This window comes from Myxine glutinosa, chromosome 7 (genome assembly GCF_964187855.1).
Source record: "Myxine glutinosa chromosome 7, kmMyxGlut1.1, whole genome shotgun sequence".
Classification (NCBI taxonomy): Eukaryota; Metazoa; Chordata; class Myxini; order Myxiniformes; family Myxinidae; genus Myxine; species Myxine glutinosa.
The window spans coordinates 137713636-137730503 of NC_136267.1; positions in this window are offsets into that span (position 1 = coordinate 137713636).

Below are 16868 nucleotides of genomic sequence, written 5' to 3' on the forward strand. Positions count from 1 at the left end.
AGACTATGGTGAAAGGAAGGTAGCATGGATGGGTCTATCTCGGTCGAATCCATCAGGAACAGCTCCTGTGCAAGGTCCAAATTCCCCGCTTGACATAAGATGCAACTGGTAAGCTGTCTCCAGGCCAAACAAGGTTCAAACAAGGAGCGCCATGCTGTTCGTAGACGGAACGCCATGCTGCGGCACTTGACATTGACAAGCCCTTGGCCACCCTCTGCAGTTGGTAAGTTTAGGGTCTCTGGTCTCAGCCAAAGCTTTCTGGACCAGAAGAAATGGGTGATGAATTTTTGTATTTCATCCACCAAAGTTGTGGGCAGCTGTAGGAAAAGAACCTTGTACCATAACTTAGTGGTGACCAGACTGTTGATGACAAGTACCCTACCTCGGTAGGACAGTTGGCAGAGCAAGTTCTTCCATTTCAGTAAAAAGTACTTCAATGTGTGCCAACAAGCCTTCCCAGATATGCCTCACAAAATTTCTGGGGCCAAGGAACACCCCCAGGAACTTAATCCCATCTCGTCTCCAAGAAAGATTGGCAGGGAGAGGAGGGGGAAGAGGGAATAGGGGAGATTGGTAGGGGATAGGTAGAGGGTTGAAGCCACAGTGCTTTTGTTTTTGTCCAATTGATCTTGATGGATGAGGCCCTGCTGAAGCGATCCAATGCACTCATCATCAAAACAACGTCTTCTGAATGTCTGATGCAGACACAGATGTCATATGCATAAGCAATGCTTTTTAAGGGGTGGGTTCCAATAATAACACCAAACAAGGACTTACGAAAGGTATTTAAGAGGGGCTCAAGGGATAAAGCATACAAAATTCCTGAAAGAGAGCAGCCCTGCCTTACCCCTCTCCCAATACAAAAGGGAGGTACAAGGTCATTATTTATCTTTAAAATAGCCGATATGTTTGAGTAACGTAACTGTATATGGGATAGAAAACGAGGTCCAAAACCAAAACATTATAGCACTTTAAAAAGGTATGTATGAGAAACACAGTCAAACGCTTTCTCCTGGTCTAGGAAGATCAAGCCACAACTTTCATAGTTAATCTCACAGATTTCAATTACATCTCAAACAGATATTATCCTGAATATTGCGACCAGGAATACAATAAGTTTGGTCCATGTGTATAATGTCTTTTAGTAAGGGTGAGAGACGCAAGGCCAAAGCCTTTGAGAAAATGTTATAGTCCATACACAACAAGGACACTGGCCTCCACTGGGAGATGAGCAATCAATTCCCTTTTTTAGGAAGCAAAGTAAGCACGGCTCTCCTGCAGCTCAGTGGAAGTTCACCCTTCTTCAAGCTCTCCAGGAAAACCAAAAGCAATTCGGGTCCAATCAAGTCCAAAAATTTTTCGAAAAAAGTCCAATGGCAGTCCATCCAAGCCAGGTGATTTCCCTCTGACCAGGCTTTTAAGGGCAACAGAAAGTTCCTCAAGCATGAGCAGTGACTCCAAATCCGTTCTTTGATTTGAGGTTAGCATACCAACACCATCAACCAAAATGGGAACAAGTTCTGCATTGACATTTGTTTCCTGGTAAAGTGTAGAGAAGACGAATCTTGCATCCTTCTTAATTTCTATAGAGTTAGTCGTGATCGAGTTATCAGGACGTTTCAAGCAGTAATTGGAGAATGAGGAGATTTTGATTCAAAATCAAAGAAAAACCGAGTTGGGGAATCCAGGAGTTAAAGGTACTGAAAGCGTAATCTTGTTAGCGCTCCTTGGGTTTGATTGGCAATTATATTATTAAGAAGTGACTTCTTCTCACATCGTCTTAGTTTCTGTTGGGGGGTAGGATGGGTTTTTTCATTGGTGTGAATCTGGAGAATTTCCTTCTCCAGCTCCACTTTTATCCTGCGTTCTACTTGCATGTTTAGAAAGAAGAATTGCTGACAGAAACTTCTAATTTGGACCTTTGCGTTGTCCCACCACAATCGCTGTTCCTTAAAACTGGATTTGGAGCCTATCAAACTGGACCACACCCTTTCAAAGGCATTCCTAAAGGAGGGGTCATCTAATATGGAAATGTTGAGTTTCCAAAAAGAGTGGCGATTTTGAGATGACCCTACACGGTAATTCATGGTAATGGGGTGATGGTCGGAGAAACCAGATGGGGAAATTTCAGTGGTGGCGGAGAGGTTGGTAAAGGGCAAATTTATATAAAATCTATCAAGCCTAGGGAGGGCCACTTGATTAAATTATTAGCAACCTTACACCAGGTAAATTGATAGGTGCCTGGATTTTGTATCCGCCAGATGTCCTGCAAACCAAAGTCTCTTATTATTTTAGATAACAGTCTGGCTGGTCCGGGGTGTGGTTCTGGGCCATTCTGATCGCACTCAGGTTGCAGGGTGCAATTAAAATCACCCCCATTATGATGCACTTCTGCAAGTCTAACTGCATCATGTGGAGTCGTCACCTGTCATAGAAGGTTCATCGGGCTGTGCTCTTTGAAGGGGCATAGACATTTATTCAAGTAAAATTAATGTCTCCATCAACAAAATCCAGAGAAGCTAAGTAACCTGGGATTATTTCCTGAAATGAGAGTTGGAGCGGGCAAAAATGGGGATTAATTAGAAAAGCAACTCCTGCTGTACGAGAGGTTGAATCGCTAAAGTAGCTGGCCTTTTTCATCATTTGGTTCCAGATAGCACGAAACAATGGAGTAAAGTGGGTTTCTTGTAAGAAAGCCACATCTAGTTTTCGGTGCTTTACAAGGTTGACCACTTGGAGCATCCTAGACTGGCTCGCACCACCATTTATATTGAGGCTACCAGAGATCGTCATAGAGATGTAAAGAAGGTAGGCAAAGGGAAATGTGTGCATCATCATTTTAGTTCATTTTTAGCTTTAACAATGTATTTCTTAAGCCTACTGCATTGGGGTTCCGTGAAATTGTGGTCACTGGGTTGGTGAATAATACTCCTTGCCATTTCAATGAACCCATGTGGATCAGAAAAATGATCTTTTATTTCAATATACCTTTTTATAAAAGTCTGGTTCAGGAACTTGAGTATTTGTGATGGTAAGACGTTGGAATCACTGTATGTGGGGAATTCCTCAATGTCATAGGATTCCTCCTCAGACATGTCAGGAGCACTATCCGGGACACTTACAACCCCTGGCTCTTGAGACATCAGAACTCTGTGGTGTGCAGGTGTTAGCCTGCAATGTTTCTGTCGGAGCAGGTTGAGGGGGAGGTTCTACCAGAACCCCGGGTAATATGGGGTGGGGGGGGGGGGGTGATTCTGCAACATGTTGCACACTTTGAGGTTCTTCCTCAGGACAATCATTGTGCTCAGGTACATTTTCTAAAATGGCCAGCACAACGACTATTTGGTTTGAAAGGTCACCACCAGGTGCGCTGGTTGGAACACTGTGGGGTCGAATTTTGATCTCCCAGTAGAGTCTTGACCAGACTTGTCATAATCCGCAACTCCAACCTCATCTGGAGGTAGCGCATGCAACTCCTCCATATTAGGCTGAGGGTCCATATTGGCAGCAGGCAGAGGATCTGCATTCACATTTACCAATACTTCATATCGATTACTCATCGATGTTTTATCAGGTGGTACTGAGTCCAATGCTTCGGAGTCTAACACCACCTTCTTTTCCTTACGGGGTGGAGCCGGAGGGACATTCCGAGGTGTTTTCCTCTTCCTCAAAGAGGAGACGAGTGTAAAACCATCCCAAACGTTTTCATTGTCGGAGGTTTTCGATATCGATGGTACGTTTTCTGTTACAGTATCAGGGGGTGTTGTCTGCTCGGCCACTGCGGGAGCAATTTGTGGACAAAACCCTTTTAGATGCCCAAAGTTCCCACAGCTGAAACATTTTAACGTTTCCGTGAACGCATACGGATACACCCGGTACTCGTGATTATCCACACGAAACGTAATTACCGCGTTGAGCACCTTGTCCACATTGGATGCAGGAAACACAATGACAATGTACGCTTGCCGCCGGAAGGACATGATGTGTTTAGCCTGCTCGTTGCGACACCCCAGAGATAACATCGTGATCTCCGACATCACTGTATCATACCGAGATAACTCCTTTAAAATCAAATCATTCTTCAGGAATGGGGGACAATTTGATAACAAGACTTTCACGGCTGGGGTGTCCAGTGGGGGAGACCAGGACAAAATGTCCATTCTCGGTAGACAAACCGGTCGCAACAATTTCATGTACAAACTTCTCTTCAGCCACGAATATAACCACACGTTTATTTAAATATTCATCCGTGAAGCTGCACGGATTTTCTCGAGCCCGATTATATTACCCACCGCAATGACGCTGTCTTCCACGGTGACCTCGTTAGGGGGAACGCAAACCACGCCATGTTTCCACGTCAAGCCCTCAAAGGCCGCGTAGCGGGAACGTGCTGACATTACTACGATCGAAAAATCCTCGGTCTAAGCAGAGATGGATTCGGGGAGGGTAGAGGGGAGGGGGTTACAGCTTTCTGTACAAGCAGGGAAAAAGGAAAAAGCGCCACTCGACATAGATACACCAGCATGAGTAAAACTATCGCGAGGAAACACACCTCTCAATGAGGAAAGGGGCGAGAAATCACGACAACCCGTCAGAGTGCCAATGGAATAACACTCACCCCTCGATCTCACCGAAAGGCGTGGGCTCGCTCTCTGTATCTGTATCTCAGAGGAAGAAAAACGAAAGTGGAGAAAAAAATGAAATAGAGATAGCAACACAAGCGAGGAATGCAATGGGGTAGGGGGGTGAGGGGAAAGAGGGGTGGGGGACGGTCGGAGGAAGGGGAGATCGGGCGGGGAACTGGGAGATCGGGCGGGGAACTGGGAGAACGGGGGAGGAGGACTGGGAGAACGGGGGAGGGGGAACTGTGAAGTGGGGGAGGGGAACTGGGAGGACGGGGGCGGGGAAGTGGGGGAGGGGAACTGGGAGGACGGGGGCGGGGAACTGGGAGAACGGGAAAGGGCGAACTGTGAGAACGGGGGAGGAGGACTGGGAGTCTGGGAGAACGGGGGAGGGGGAACTGTGAAGGGGGGAGGGGAACTGGGAGGACGGGGGCGGGGAACTGGGAGGACGGGGGCGGGGAACTGGGAGAACGGGAAAGGGCGAACTGGGAGAACGGGGGAGGAGGAACTGGGAGGACGGGGGCGGGGAACTGGGAGAACGGGAAAGGGCGAACTGGGAGAACGGGAGAGGGGGGACTGGGGGGAGGGGGGACTGGGAGAACGGGGGAGGGGAAACTGGGAGAACGGGCGGGGAACTGGGAGAATGGGGGAGGGGGAACTGGGAGAACGGGCGGGGAACTGGGAGAACGGGGGAGGGGGAACTGGGAGAACGGTGGAGGGGAACAGGGGCGGGGAACTGGGAGAATGGGGGTGGGGAACTGGGAGAACGGGTGGGGAACTGGGAGAACGGGTGGGGAACTGGGAGAACAGGGGCGGGGGAACTGGGAGAACAGGGGCGGGGGAACTGGGAGAACGGGGAGGGGGAGAGGGAACTGGGAGGTGGGGGACAGGGAACTGGGAAGTGGGGGAGGGGAAACTTGGAGGTGGGGGAGATGGGGAGGTGGGGGGGATGGGGAGGGGGAGATGTGGGGTGAGGGGGACGGGGAGGTGGGGGAAGGGGACTAGGAGGTGGGGGGAATTGGGTGGTGAGGGGAGGAGTGGGGGGGGGGAGGATGAGGGTTGTGGTATCGAGTTTGATGAAAATGGAGTGGTGGGGGCAGACGGAGAACAGACAATGTGAAGATAAACAAAAATGGGAAAGAATGGGTGAAAAAGACGATAAAAGGGGTAGAAAGATCGAAGGTCAGAGCAGCTCGAACCTCACCACACATGCACAGCCGCCATCTTGCCACACCCAAGCACCGACAGCCAGCAGGGGGCAAGAGAGAGAGAGACAAGAGAGAAAGGGCCGGTCCATGGGGACTGATTGGCACTCTGACCATGACCTCGCTGCCCTAACGAATCCGGACAGCAGCGAAGAATGCGGAAGATTTGGCCCCAAGACAATTGCGTTAATAACAAATTAACCATCAAGCAATAACCCCACCATTGGGAGGTAGGGCCAAAAACGATACATAGCAGGATATCTTAAAAGGTTGTGGACGAATTTGGACGAAACTTGGTGGACAGGTTAGGTGTCTGACAAGGACGATTAGATTCGATTTTGGTGAAGATCTGAATATGGATTCGGATATGAGAATTATTTAATTTTTAAGTGATTCTTCACCATTGGGAGAGAGGGCTAAAACGATACATAGCAGGATATCTCAAAAGGTTGAGGACGAATTTGGACGAAAGTTGTTGGACAGGTTGTGTGTGTGACAAGGAAGAATCGATTCAATTTTGGTGAAGATCCGGATCCGGAGCCGGCTTATAGAATTTTTAAGTGATTCTTCACCATTGAGTGATATGGTCAACCAGGCGGAGGCTGACTCCACTGAGTGCCGTTTTAGTTTGAATATAGATTGGTAAGCTCTATCGGTTGTGCACATATAATTACCTTGTTTTCATAATATCGTCACAATAATCCTTCTGCAATATGGCAGGCCTACTAATTTGGAGTTTGCGCTCTGCACTCACAACCCTGATTGCTGAAGTTATACCGAAAGAAAGGCTGGAGACATACAGACACACAACAGGCAGCAGGCCCCATGCCTCGGCCTCCTCGTGGGACATAGCAAAGCAATTGCCACGTGTGATCTTTTCCCACAGCAGGAGACGTCGTGGAAAAAAGGTATGAAAGCGGAGCGGAAGGAGAAACCAGCATGGAGGGATATGTGATCGGGGAGACCGTGAAGGATACCTGGTAGGAAAGACTGTGGAGATATGGCAGGGGAGACCATGAAAGCTGTTTATGTTTACGATTTGACTTCCGATCTTAAATAACAAGATCCATTAACTGTAAGCTTTTAAAATTTAAACAATCACGTTGATACATTTGGAGTCAAATACATCTTGATTCCGTTTTTTTTAACCTGCAATTGAAAGGTCATTAAAAAGGTTAGTTTTTTTTTTGGTATACAAGATCGAGGCTCGTGAAAGAGCTAACATTAATCACACAAAAAGTCAAACCGACACATAAAACACAAAATAAGGGGAGCGGTAGACAAGATGAGGAGAGAGGGGGGAGGACACAAACACAACATTTGAGAGCAGGGACATCGAGAGAACTGTGGGAGGGAGAGGGCTCGGGGGGAGGTGGGAGAGGTATAAAACATATGGACACTGCATGGACTTCCAGGAAAGAAGTTGGAATTTCAAAAATGTGTATCTGGGGTGAATTAGTGGGGGTAGAAAAGATCAAGGTTTTGAATGGGGGAAGATAAGAGATGGTGGTGACAGCTGTTTTAAAGACCTGGAGGGAGGAGTGGGATTGAAGGGAGTGGGGGAGTTTGTTCCAGAGGTGGGAGAAAAGAGGAATGAAAGAGTGAACGTGAGCAGAGAGCCTAGATTTTGGCAGTTTAATCATAAGAGGGTTGCTCGCAGATCTTGCGCGACCTGTAGGAATATTTGGGGGACAGAGCACAGAGAGAGCTGGAGGAGCAAGGCCGGAGAGGAGTCTGTAGAAGATAGAAAGACCATCAACCTGCCTGCGGTGAGGAAGTGAAAGGCCCTCGTAGTTAGCTTCATCGCACGATGAAGCTTGAGCGACAGAACTTCTTGGAGAGGATTGGTGAGAAAGAAGATGGGAGGGTTTTCCAGTCGGTCTTTTCAGAGAGGCAGAGTAAAAGTGTGAGATTTGTCAGGATTGAAAGACATGTTCCACGTGTTTGATCAGTCTGTGGTTTTGTCCAGATCTGCAGAGAGTGAGGAGGCTGCAGACTGACGATGTGAGGGATGAGGAATGGAGCGGCAGAGAGTGGAGTCATCAGCAAAGAGATAGAGAGGATTTTCCAGAGAGTCGGAGATCATTGATGAAGACCAGAAAAAGCACAGGGCCCAGAACACTACCTTGGGGACCTCCAGCCAGAACAGGAGGGGAGATAAGAGAAATCCATTCAGGGCCACACGTTGACTATGACCAGAGAAGAAGTCCACAAGCCATGCGTGGAGATTTCCATGGATACCATAGGAGGAGAGTCTGGTCAGCAGAGCTGGGTGCCAGACCGTATCGAAGGCACGTGATATGTCAAGGGAGACAGCTCTGATTTCCTGTTTGGCATTGAGGACCTCCATCCATTGTTGAGACAGCAGAAGCAACATGTCCAGAATAGAATGACCTGGTCTGAATCCAAATTGATGATCGGAGATCAAGCCATTGGAGAAGAGGAAGGATTTGATATCCAAAGCAAGGATGGATTCCATGACTTTGCTGATAATTGGGAGCAGGCTGATTGGTCTGTAGTTGCAAGAATCTGTTTTTGCACCTTTTGGGTAAAGCGGTAATGTTTGCTGATTTCCAAGATGCTGGGAAATGACCTTGAGCAAAAGAGAGGGTGAAAAGCACAGAGAGAGGGAGAGATAGAGCGGCAGAGCAGGATTTTAGGACCTGTGGGCTGATGCGGTCTGGTCCAGTTGCAGAATCAGAGTCGAGGTTTGACAAAAACTTCTCCACCTTGTCAGGAGAGAAGGACACAGAGTCTAGGAGCAGTTGGGTTCGACTGGGTGAGGTGGGAACAGAGAGAGATGGGTTTGGGGCACAAGATTTTGAGGCAAACACAGAGTTGAGGCATTCAGCTTTGTCACGTGTGGTGTCAACTGTGTAGCCATTTGAGGTAAGGGAGGAGATGGAGGGGGAACAAACACCAGAAACGGATTTGACCAGACGCCACCAGGATTTGGAGGAAGGAGACAGGTTTGAGAGTTCATTCTTGAGTGTGGAGAGATAGTGCTTCCTTTCACTCCTGAGGTTAGACACACACTTGTTCCGAGCTTGGTGTAAGGAACTGAGATGGTCTTCAGTTGGAGTTGCCTTCCAAGAGGCAAAGGCAAGTTGTTTCAGGGCAACTGCCTCACCACAAGATTCAGTGTACCATGGACGGGAGGAAGGGTAAGACAACTGAAGACGAGATGGGATAAATCTGTGCATGAGAGAGAGCAGTTTGCTTTGGAGGAATTCCCAGGAATAATTGATGTCAGAGGCAGTAGAGATGGGAGACCAGTCCAGATGATTGATGGCTGCTTGCAGACTGTGCCAGTCAGCCTGAGTGAAATGCAAGACATGTCGGCACTGAGGAGGCTCTCTGAGAATGGCCAGAGAGGTGTCCACTTTAACAAGCACATGATCAGAAGAACCGATTGGAGCAGAGGAAGAGCAACAGACATTTGCAGGGAAGTTTGTCATATCCAAGTCGAGAAGAGAAGATACTCCATTGACTGAGATCCGGGTCGGGAAATTGACAGATTGTGTCAGTCCCAATGAGTCACAGAAGTCCTTTGCTGAGGTGCCATGGCTGGTGAGAGAGGAACCCACACCCAGCCAGCTGGCAGGATGACAGTTGAAGTCACCATATATGAGGAAGAGAGAGTTTGGATGAGTTGATGGAAGTTGGTCCATGTTGTCAGACAGCGAAATGTAAATGGAGTCATCACTGTTTGGAGGACGGTACAGAACACATATGAACAAAAGGTGGGAGTGGATAGGAAGCCGTAGCCAGAGGTACTCCTGGCAGTGGGGTGGAGAGAGGGCAGTGCAAGGAGAGTGAGGAAGAGAGTTTTTGATAAAGATAGCAACCCCACCACCAGGACGAGGCTCAGGTCTATCATAATGGAGGAGGGAGTAACCAGGAAGAGATATTAAGGAATCAGAGACATCTTGAAGGAGGAAAGTTTCTGTTAAGCAGATCAAGTCTGCATTGTCAAAAGCAACCTGAATGGAGAGATCAATCAGGTTTGAGTGAAGGCCCCGGATGTTTGAGGTCCATACCGTTAATGAGGAGAGAGGGGGAGCATCAGGTGCAGGACAGGGGAGGGGAGGGATAGGTTCAGATGAAGGATGAGAGGAGAGGTAGGGAGAGCAGTTGATCGTGTGTCAGAGTTGAGCTGTTGTTGAGCAGTCGTGTGTCAGAGATTACTGAAGAGTTACAAGAAAGGGAAGGATGAGGAGGACGAAAGGTTTGATGGTGATGGCATGGGGCACAGTGAGGGGTTGTTTGAGGGGGGGCAGAGGAAAGTAGAAGGTTGGGGGAGGTGGAGTTATGAGATAGAAGGGAGACGAAGTGGGGAGGAGGCAGCTTTGAGGAGGAGGAGGCAGGGGGAGAATTGGAGAGGGATGGTAGGGGGGAGATTTGAAGGGGAGGGGTTGGGGGGGAGTTTTGAAGGGGAGGGATGAGGTGGGAGTTTAGGAGGGGAGGGGCAAGGGGAGAGCTCAGGAGGGGAGGGGCAAGGGGGAGTTTTGGAGGGGAGGGGAAAGGGGGGAGTTTAGAAAGTGGATGATTAATGAAAGACGAACATTTATAGCAAATTGGGTTTATTGTGATTTTCAAGTTAGCGATCCGTATAAGAAAGATAGAGGAGGGGTGGAATGAAGCAGAATTTAGAGCATGTTGTGAGGAAGAATTATAAGAGATTTAATTTTTTCTTAAGTGGAATGAGTTGAGGAAATAAGTGTTCGTTATCCGTGAACACTACATTATGGATCGTGCGAAGATTTATTATTCAAAGGGAGCTTAAATATTTCTTTTTTTCATGTGGACTTGATTGTAATATAGGTATATGTATCACAGGTAATTTAAAATATGGGGCCAACAATTTCTTCCAACACAAATATTTCATCGTGGACCCTCATTAAACACTAATGCACACATGCCCCTTCCCTTCCTACCCTGTTCTCTTATCTCCTCCTAACCTCCTTTGTATTCTGTCATTCCCCCCAAACTCTTATCTTCCACCCTCCCTTTCCTTTATTTTCATTTCCTCAATTTAACCACCTCTCCCACCACAATTCCTGGTGCATATGTAAAATAAATGGATGCGCACAACTGCTTTATGTCATTTAAAAAAGGAACATTTATTTTGCAAATTAACCCTCAAGCAACAACCCCAAATGTTTCATTCTATCTGCAGTTCCTCATATACAACTTCATGTTTGCATGGTGCGTACAAGGTTAGCGTGAGAGGTGTTTAGCTAGGGCATGTGGACAGATGCTCCATACAGTGTTGGCAGGGGCGTTGTAGCTTGAGTAATACTCAGAGATACAATAATTCAACAATTCCTTTTTTGATTGAAATGCTTAATTCTGTTATGTACAGTCACGTCAAAAAGTAAGTACACCCCATGTAAAGTTTTGACTTTTTCAACATATTTCAACATACAGCTATTTGATCTTCATTTCAACAATATTGATAGATAAAGGTGATATAATATAACAAATATGAAACATTTACATTTTGTAGTCCATTGTATAATTTAAATAAACATAAATGCAAATTTCGCATGTGGAAAAAGTAAGTACACCCCTACATTTATCACTACTTCAAATACCTAAAATTAGAATCAGGTGCACCAGCTCAGGTGCAAATGATTAGAACATCGTTAGAGAGGATCTTGGAGGAACCTGTCTTATTTAAACATCAGACATTTAGTTTGGTTTGCTCTTTGTTGTTGAAGTGTGCGGCATCAACATGCCTAGACCAAAAGAGCTCTCTGAGGCCTTCAGAAAGAAGGTTATAGATGCCTACGAGTCTGGGAAGGGATTTAAAAAGATCTCCAAACAATTTGAAATCAATCATTCGACTGTCCGGAAGATAATCTACAAGTGGAGAAGATTCCAAACAACTGCCAACTTGTTCAGGCCAGGCCGCCCCAGCAAGTTCAGCCCGAGAGCAGACCGCAAGATGCTGAAAGAAGTCTCTAAGAACCCCAGAATGTCATCATGGGACCTACAGGTAGCTCTTGCCACTGTTGATGTCAAAGTGCACGAGTCTACCATTAGAAAGAAGCTGCACAAATTTGATCTACATGGGAGGTGTGCCAGGAGGAAACCTTTGCTGTCCAGAAAGAACATCAGGGCAAGACTAAAGTTTGCCAATGAACACAAAGGCAAAGACCAGCCCTTCTGGAACAATGTGCTCTGGACAGATGAGTCAAAGGTGGAGCTATTTGGCCACAGTACCAGAAGACATGTTTGGCGAAAACGAAAGACAGCATTTGACCACAAGAACTTGATACCAACTGTAAAGCATGGTGGTGGAATTATTATGGTTTGGGGCAGCTTTGCTGCATCAGGACCTGGGAAGCTCACCATCATAGAATCCACTATGAATTCTTCACGGTACCAGAGGGTGCTTGAGGATAATGTGAGGCCATCTGTCGGAAAGTTGAAGCTCAACCGAAGGTGGACCTTGCAACATGACAATGACCCTAAACATACCAGTAAATCCACCAAGGAATGGCTGAAAAGAAAGAAATGGAGGGTTCTGGAATGGCCAAGTCAAAGCCAGGATCTAAATCCCATCGAAATGTTGTGGGGGGATTTGAAACGAGCTGTGCATGCAAGAAACCCCTCAAACATCACACAGCTGAAAGAATTCTGCATGGAGGAGTGGGCAAAATTTCTCCCAGTCGATGTCAGAGACTGGTAGACAGTTATAAGAAACGGCTACTTGAGGTTGTTTCTGCCAAAGGGGGCAATACCACCTATTAGAGCCAAGGGTGTACTTACTTTTTCCACATGCGAAATTTGCATTTATGTTTATTTAAATTATACAATGGACTACAAAATGTAAATATTTCATGATATTTGTTATATTATATCACCTTTATCTATCAATATTGTTGAAATGAAGATCAAATAGCTGCATGTTGAAATATGTTGAAAAAGTCAAAACTTTACATGGGGTGTACTTACTTTTTCACGTGACTGTAGGTGCATAAAATCAAATACATGCATAATATGTTTGTTGATCTTAAGTTTTCTGCTATTTTAGGTTATTTTGTTGGTAGAATTTGTTATATTTTTTATTGTTGTTTGATTATGTATGTTTGTTCATTACTTTTCCTTATTTTGATATTTTGATTAATGTAATTTTATATTTATTAAATTTATTAATGTAATTTTATATGATCATTATTATTATTTTTATATACATTTGTAAGTTTTATGAAATACTTTTATTATTGTAAACTTAACAAATTTCAGTCTTCGAACTGCCTTGTCCAGTGTTTAATTATTTCAATAAACCGAAATGAATGAATGAATGAATGAGTCGGAGTGTACATGGTGCGTTCAGGATTGGGGCAGCAGGGATCAAAAGTCCCATTCTATGTGCCAGAGTCATAAAGAGAGTTCCTTCAGTCCACAGCTAACAGCAAAATGGTTGCTCACTCATCTTGCTGAGGGTCATGTAAAGTTCATGGTTATTAAAAAAACCATCACAAAATTTATCAAATATAATGTCATATATGAAGTCAGCAGGTTTATGTAGGTAGAGTTAAGTGAATAGAAATGGATGGAGCATATGGAGTTAATGTGCTTCCTAAACAAAAGCTTCGACTGCATGACGTGGAGCCTTTATTCGGATTGAAGTTTTATTGTGTTGGATGCAAGCCAGTGGTGCAATGTATACATTGTGTCAAGGCAATTCCTTCTGGCTTGTTTGTCTGTTCCCCACTACGATTATATTCCTGCGGTTGAGAAGTAAAACTATTGCATCTATTTAATACAACAGGATTGTCTGTCTGTCTGTCCGTCCATCCGTCCGTCCGTCCGTCCATGAACTACTCCCTGAGCTTTTGGGTTCGCTCCGCCAAACCTTCTGTGGAACCTTTGGGGGTCCTAGCGGGTGTCCTAGGGTGGGTGTGAGGTTTCATAAATTTCTCAATACAATTCTGATTTTGAGTTTCCCTCGTATGAATCTGCTCCCTCTCCGCATGTAGACTCATTCGTGGTTTCGGCATTTGCAGTTTCACCATATACAGTACTTCATGTGGAAACATTCCCTGGTTCACCATCATCATTGTTATCAGCTTCATCATCACCATTAACCACTTAAAGTGAGCCCTTAGAAATCTGAATTTCAAAAGAAAGGAAAAACTAAGTTAGGCCTGCCTAATCGACTCAGTTTTTGATTCTCTTTCCAATGGTGCAACTCTTATCACCCAATAATTTCCATTAAATTAGCCACCCAAAGTTTAGTTCATGGAAAAAAACAACTTGATGTGAAACTTCAAAGAGAGAAATCTTTGAGTCTCTCTCTCTCTCCCTGTCTTTTTAATACTTGAGATTTGAAGGATTTACATGTATCTCAATCGGCCATTATGAAGGTTTTTGTCATACCCTCACCTGCCCATATGTGGAGCTCATAGTTTTGATCACTGGATTTGAAAAACCTTCAAATTGGTTTATCTTTTTTACTTGGTTGAAAAAGAAAAGATCTAAACACACCTGAAATTGAGAGATCTCGCAGAGTAGCTGCTCATTTTTAACCTACATAAGTATATACCCTACTCAACGCAAAACCAGCCAACGAGAGGGTGCCACAAGGGGGGCTCGATACACTTGAAGTAGTCAAAGGTACATTGATTTTACACACTACTCCCACAGTTTAGGGGTCAGCCCCACAAAATTTCTGTGCAGCCTTTGTGGTTCTTGTGCGTGTCCTACAATTTTCATACAAATTTCTCAAAACATTTTTTTAAAGATTCTGGGCTCCCAGCAGTGCACAGCATGGGTACCTGGCCGCTAGTTTACAACTAACTAAAAAAGTAATCGAGCACCGTCTTCAAGCGCAAAATTTCCAACCTATATATTACCTGTGGATTACGAAAGCAATAATCCCAAATGATTTTGCCAACTGCCTAATTTGTACTCACAAGGTGAGTATCTGGATGATATCTGTGCCATACAAGGTATGCAATGGGTCATGTGGTTGTTGGGCTGCCAGCTTGAAAAATGTCAAGGTTGTCTTGGTGGAATGTCATTTTAAAATACATCCTGCACGTTACCTTCAAGAAAACTGCTCACACTATAAGCACAGATACCGGTGGTGTGAAATAGCTAAGTGTAATTGCAAAATCTTACATCAATAACCATGTCTTCTCACCGAATCCCTTGTCAACGGGAGAGAGTGGAATGTCAGAGGAGGACATATATGTCAAAATGCGTATCAACTCAGCTATCCCATTGCCCAAGCAATACTTCGTCAGTGAATAGAAAGATATAAAGATAGGTTTTTGCAGAAGAAATGCTTTTTATTATGTTGGAATATGCAGCTGAAAAATAAACATCTCAGATAGTTTTGCAGACCATGGACATTTAATGAGCAATAGGACACAAACAGTCCGTATTATGTCAATATATTCATCACGGCTCATGATTTATCGCGAAGAATAAGTGAAGCACAATTTCATTCCATGAAAGCCATGGGTAAAAGAAATGGGATTCTGGATCTTTAAGAAGCATTCCTCCTGATAAGCCTCAACGATATTCGAAACATCCTCTGCTCCTGGTTGAAATTGATGACCTTGGTTGTAAAGATAAGCGTTATTACATTGCCACGTCAACCTAATCAGGGTAACACGAGGTCAGAATGGACTGTGAAGGGTTACACATAACAGAATTGTCCAATTTGCTTGTCAGATGGGTACAAATATGGTTTCTTTGTACAGGAAGTCTAGGCTCATGGAAGAACTAGAACACACAAAAGACCAACACATAACAGAACCAGAATAACACAGTGGAAATGGGGGGGGGGGGGGGGCGAGGTACACACCAACAGCAGGATCGAGGAACACAATAGAGGGACACTTGGAGAAGAAATAGACATGAGAAAGAATTAGATCAAGGGGAGTCGGATGAGGTCACAGGGGATGAACAGGCTGTTCTCAGCGAAAATACATGGACGACCCTTCTCGATCAGGTATGCAAGGCAGCCAAGGCAGTTTCATTAGCTATACATGTCACGTGTCATGGATGCACGTGTCCGCGGGGGGGGGGGGGCAGGGGATGAAAAAGGTACCCAGTCTGAATGTTGCTATATCCAGCCAATAGCGAAACTGCAAATGGGAAATCCACGAATGTCACGGATGGAAACCCTTACGTCATTTCCTTATTCTGCTTTAAATTCAATATCTCTACATCTTCATTCCAAACAGCATCATTCATCATTCCAATCACAAATTAATACCATAATATTAACACACATCAAAATATAATGTTAAATCACGATTTAAAAAAATTAATATCCACCTTTAGAGGCCATTTTTCCCCGCAAGCCGGGGTTGGCCTTTTTCGGGAACCGTGGTTGTTGTTGTTTTTTGGTCCCCTTTTTGAAGCAATGTTTTACAGCCGGATGCCCTTCCTGACGCCAACCCTTTTTGCCGCCTTTAACGACAAACAGGGAATTCCGGTACTTTCCGGTACTCAATTAGCCGACCTCGGAAGGTATGACAGGCTGAGTCAACCCCCCTGGCGTTAATTCAGCGATCGACCGGGATTCGAACCCAGGATTCTCGGATCCTAAGCCGGCACCCTAGCTGCTAGTCCAACACCACGATTGCACTGAGATATTATCAAACCAGCAATCCGTCGTCATCTGTTCACTTCCGGATTCAGGAGAAATGTCCACGTGGATCGCATTTCAAAATCATGAATGTATTGAGGATTTTCCGAAACCTCTTACCTACCTTATGACACCTGCTGGGACCCCAAAACATTCCACAGAAGGTTATTACATTTCCTTTTAGTAAAATATGCAACTGTAATGGTTACTAACCGCGTCTCCTTGTCATATGAACAGATCCTCAGCTCTGATTGGTAGACGATTGTGAGGGACATACATATATGTATGCCATACAAGACAACATACATGGACATACAAGACATACAAGGGACATACAAGACAACCATACATACAAACATGCATAATACACACACAGGACGGACAGACAAAGACTGTTCCAGACAGCATTGCCCAGACAGCATTGCC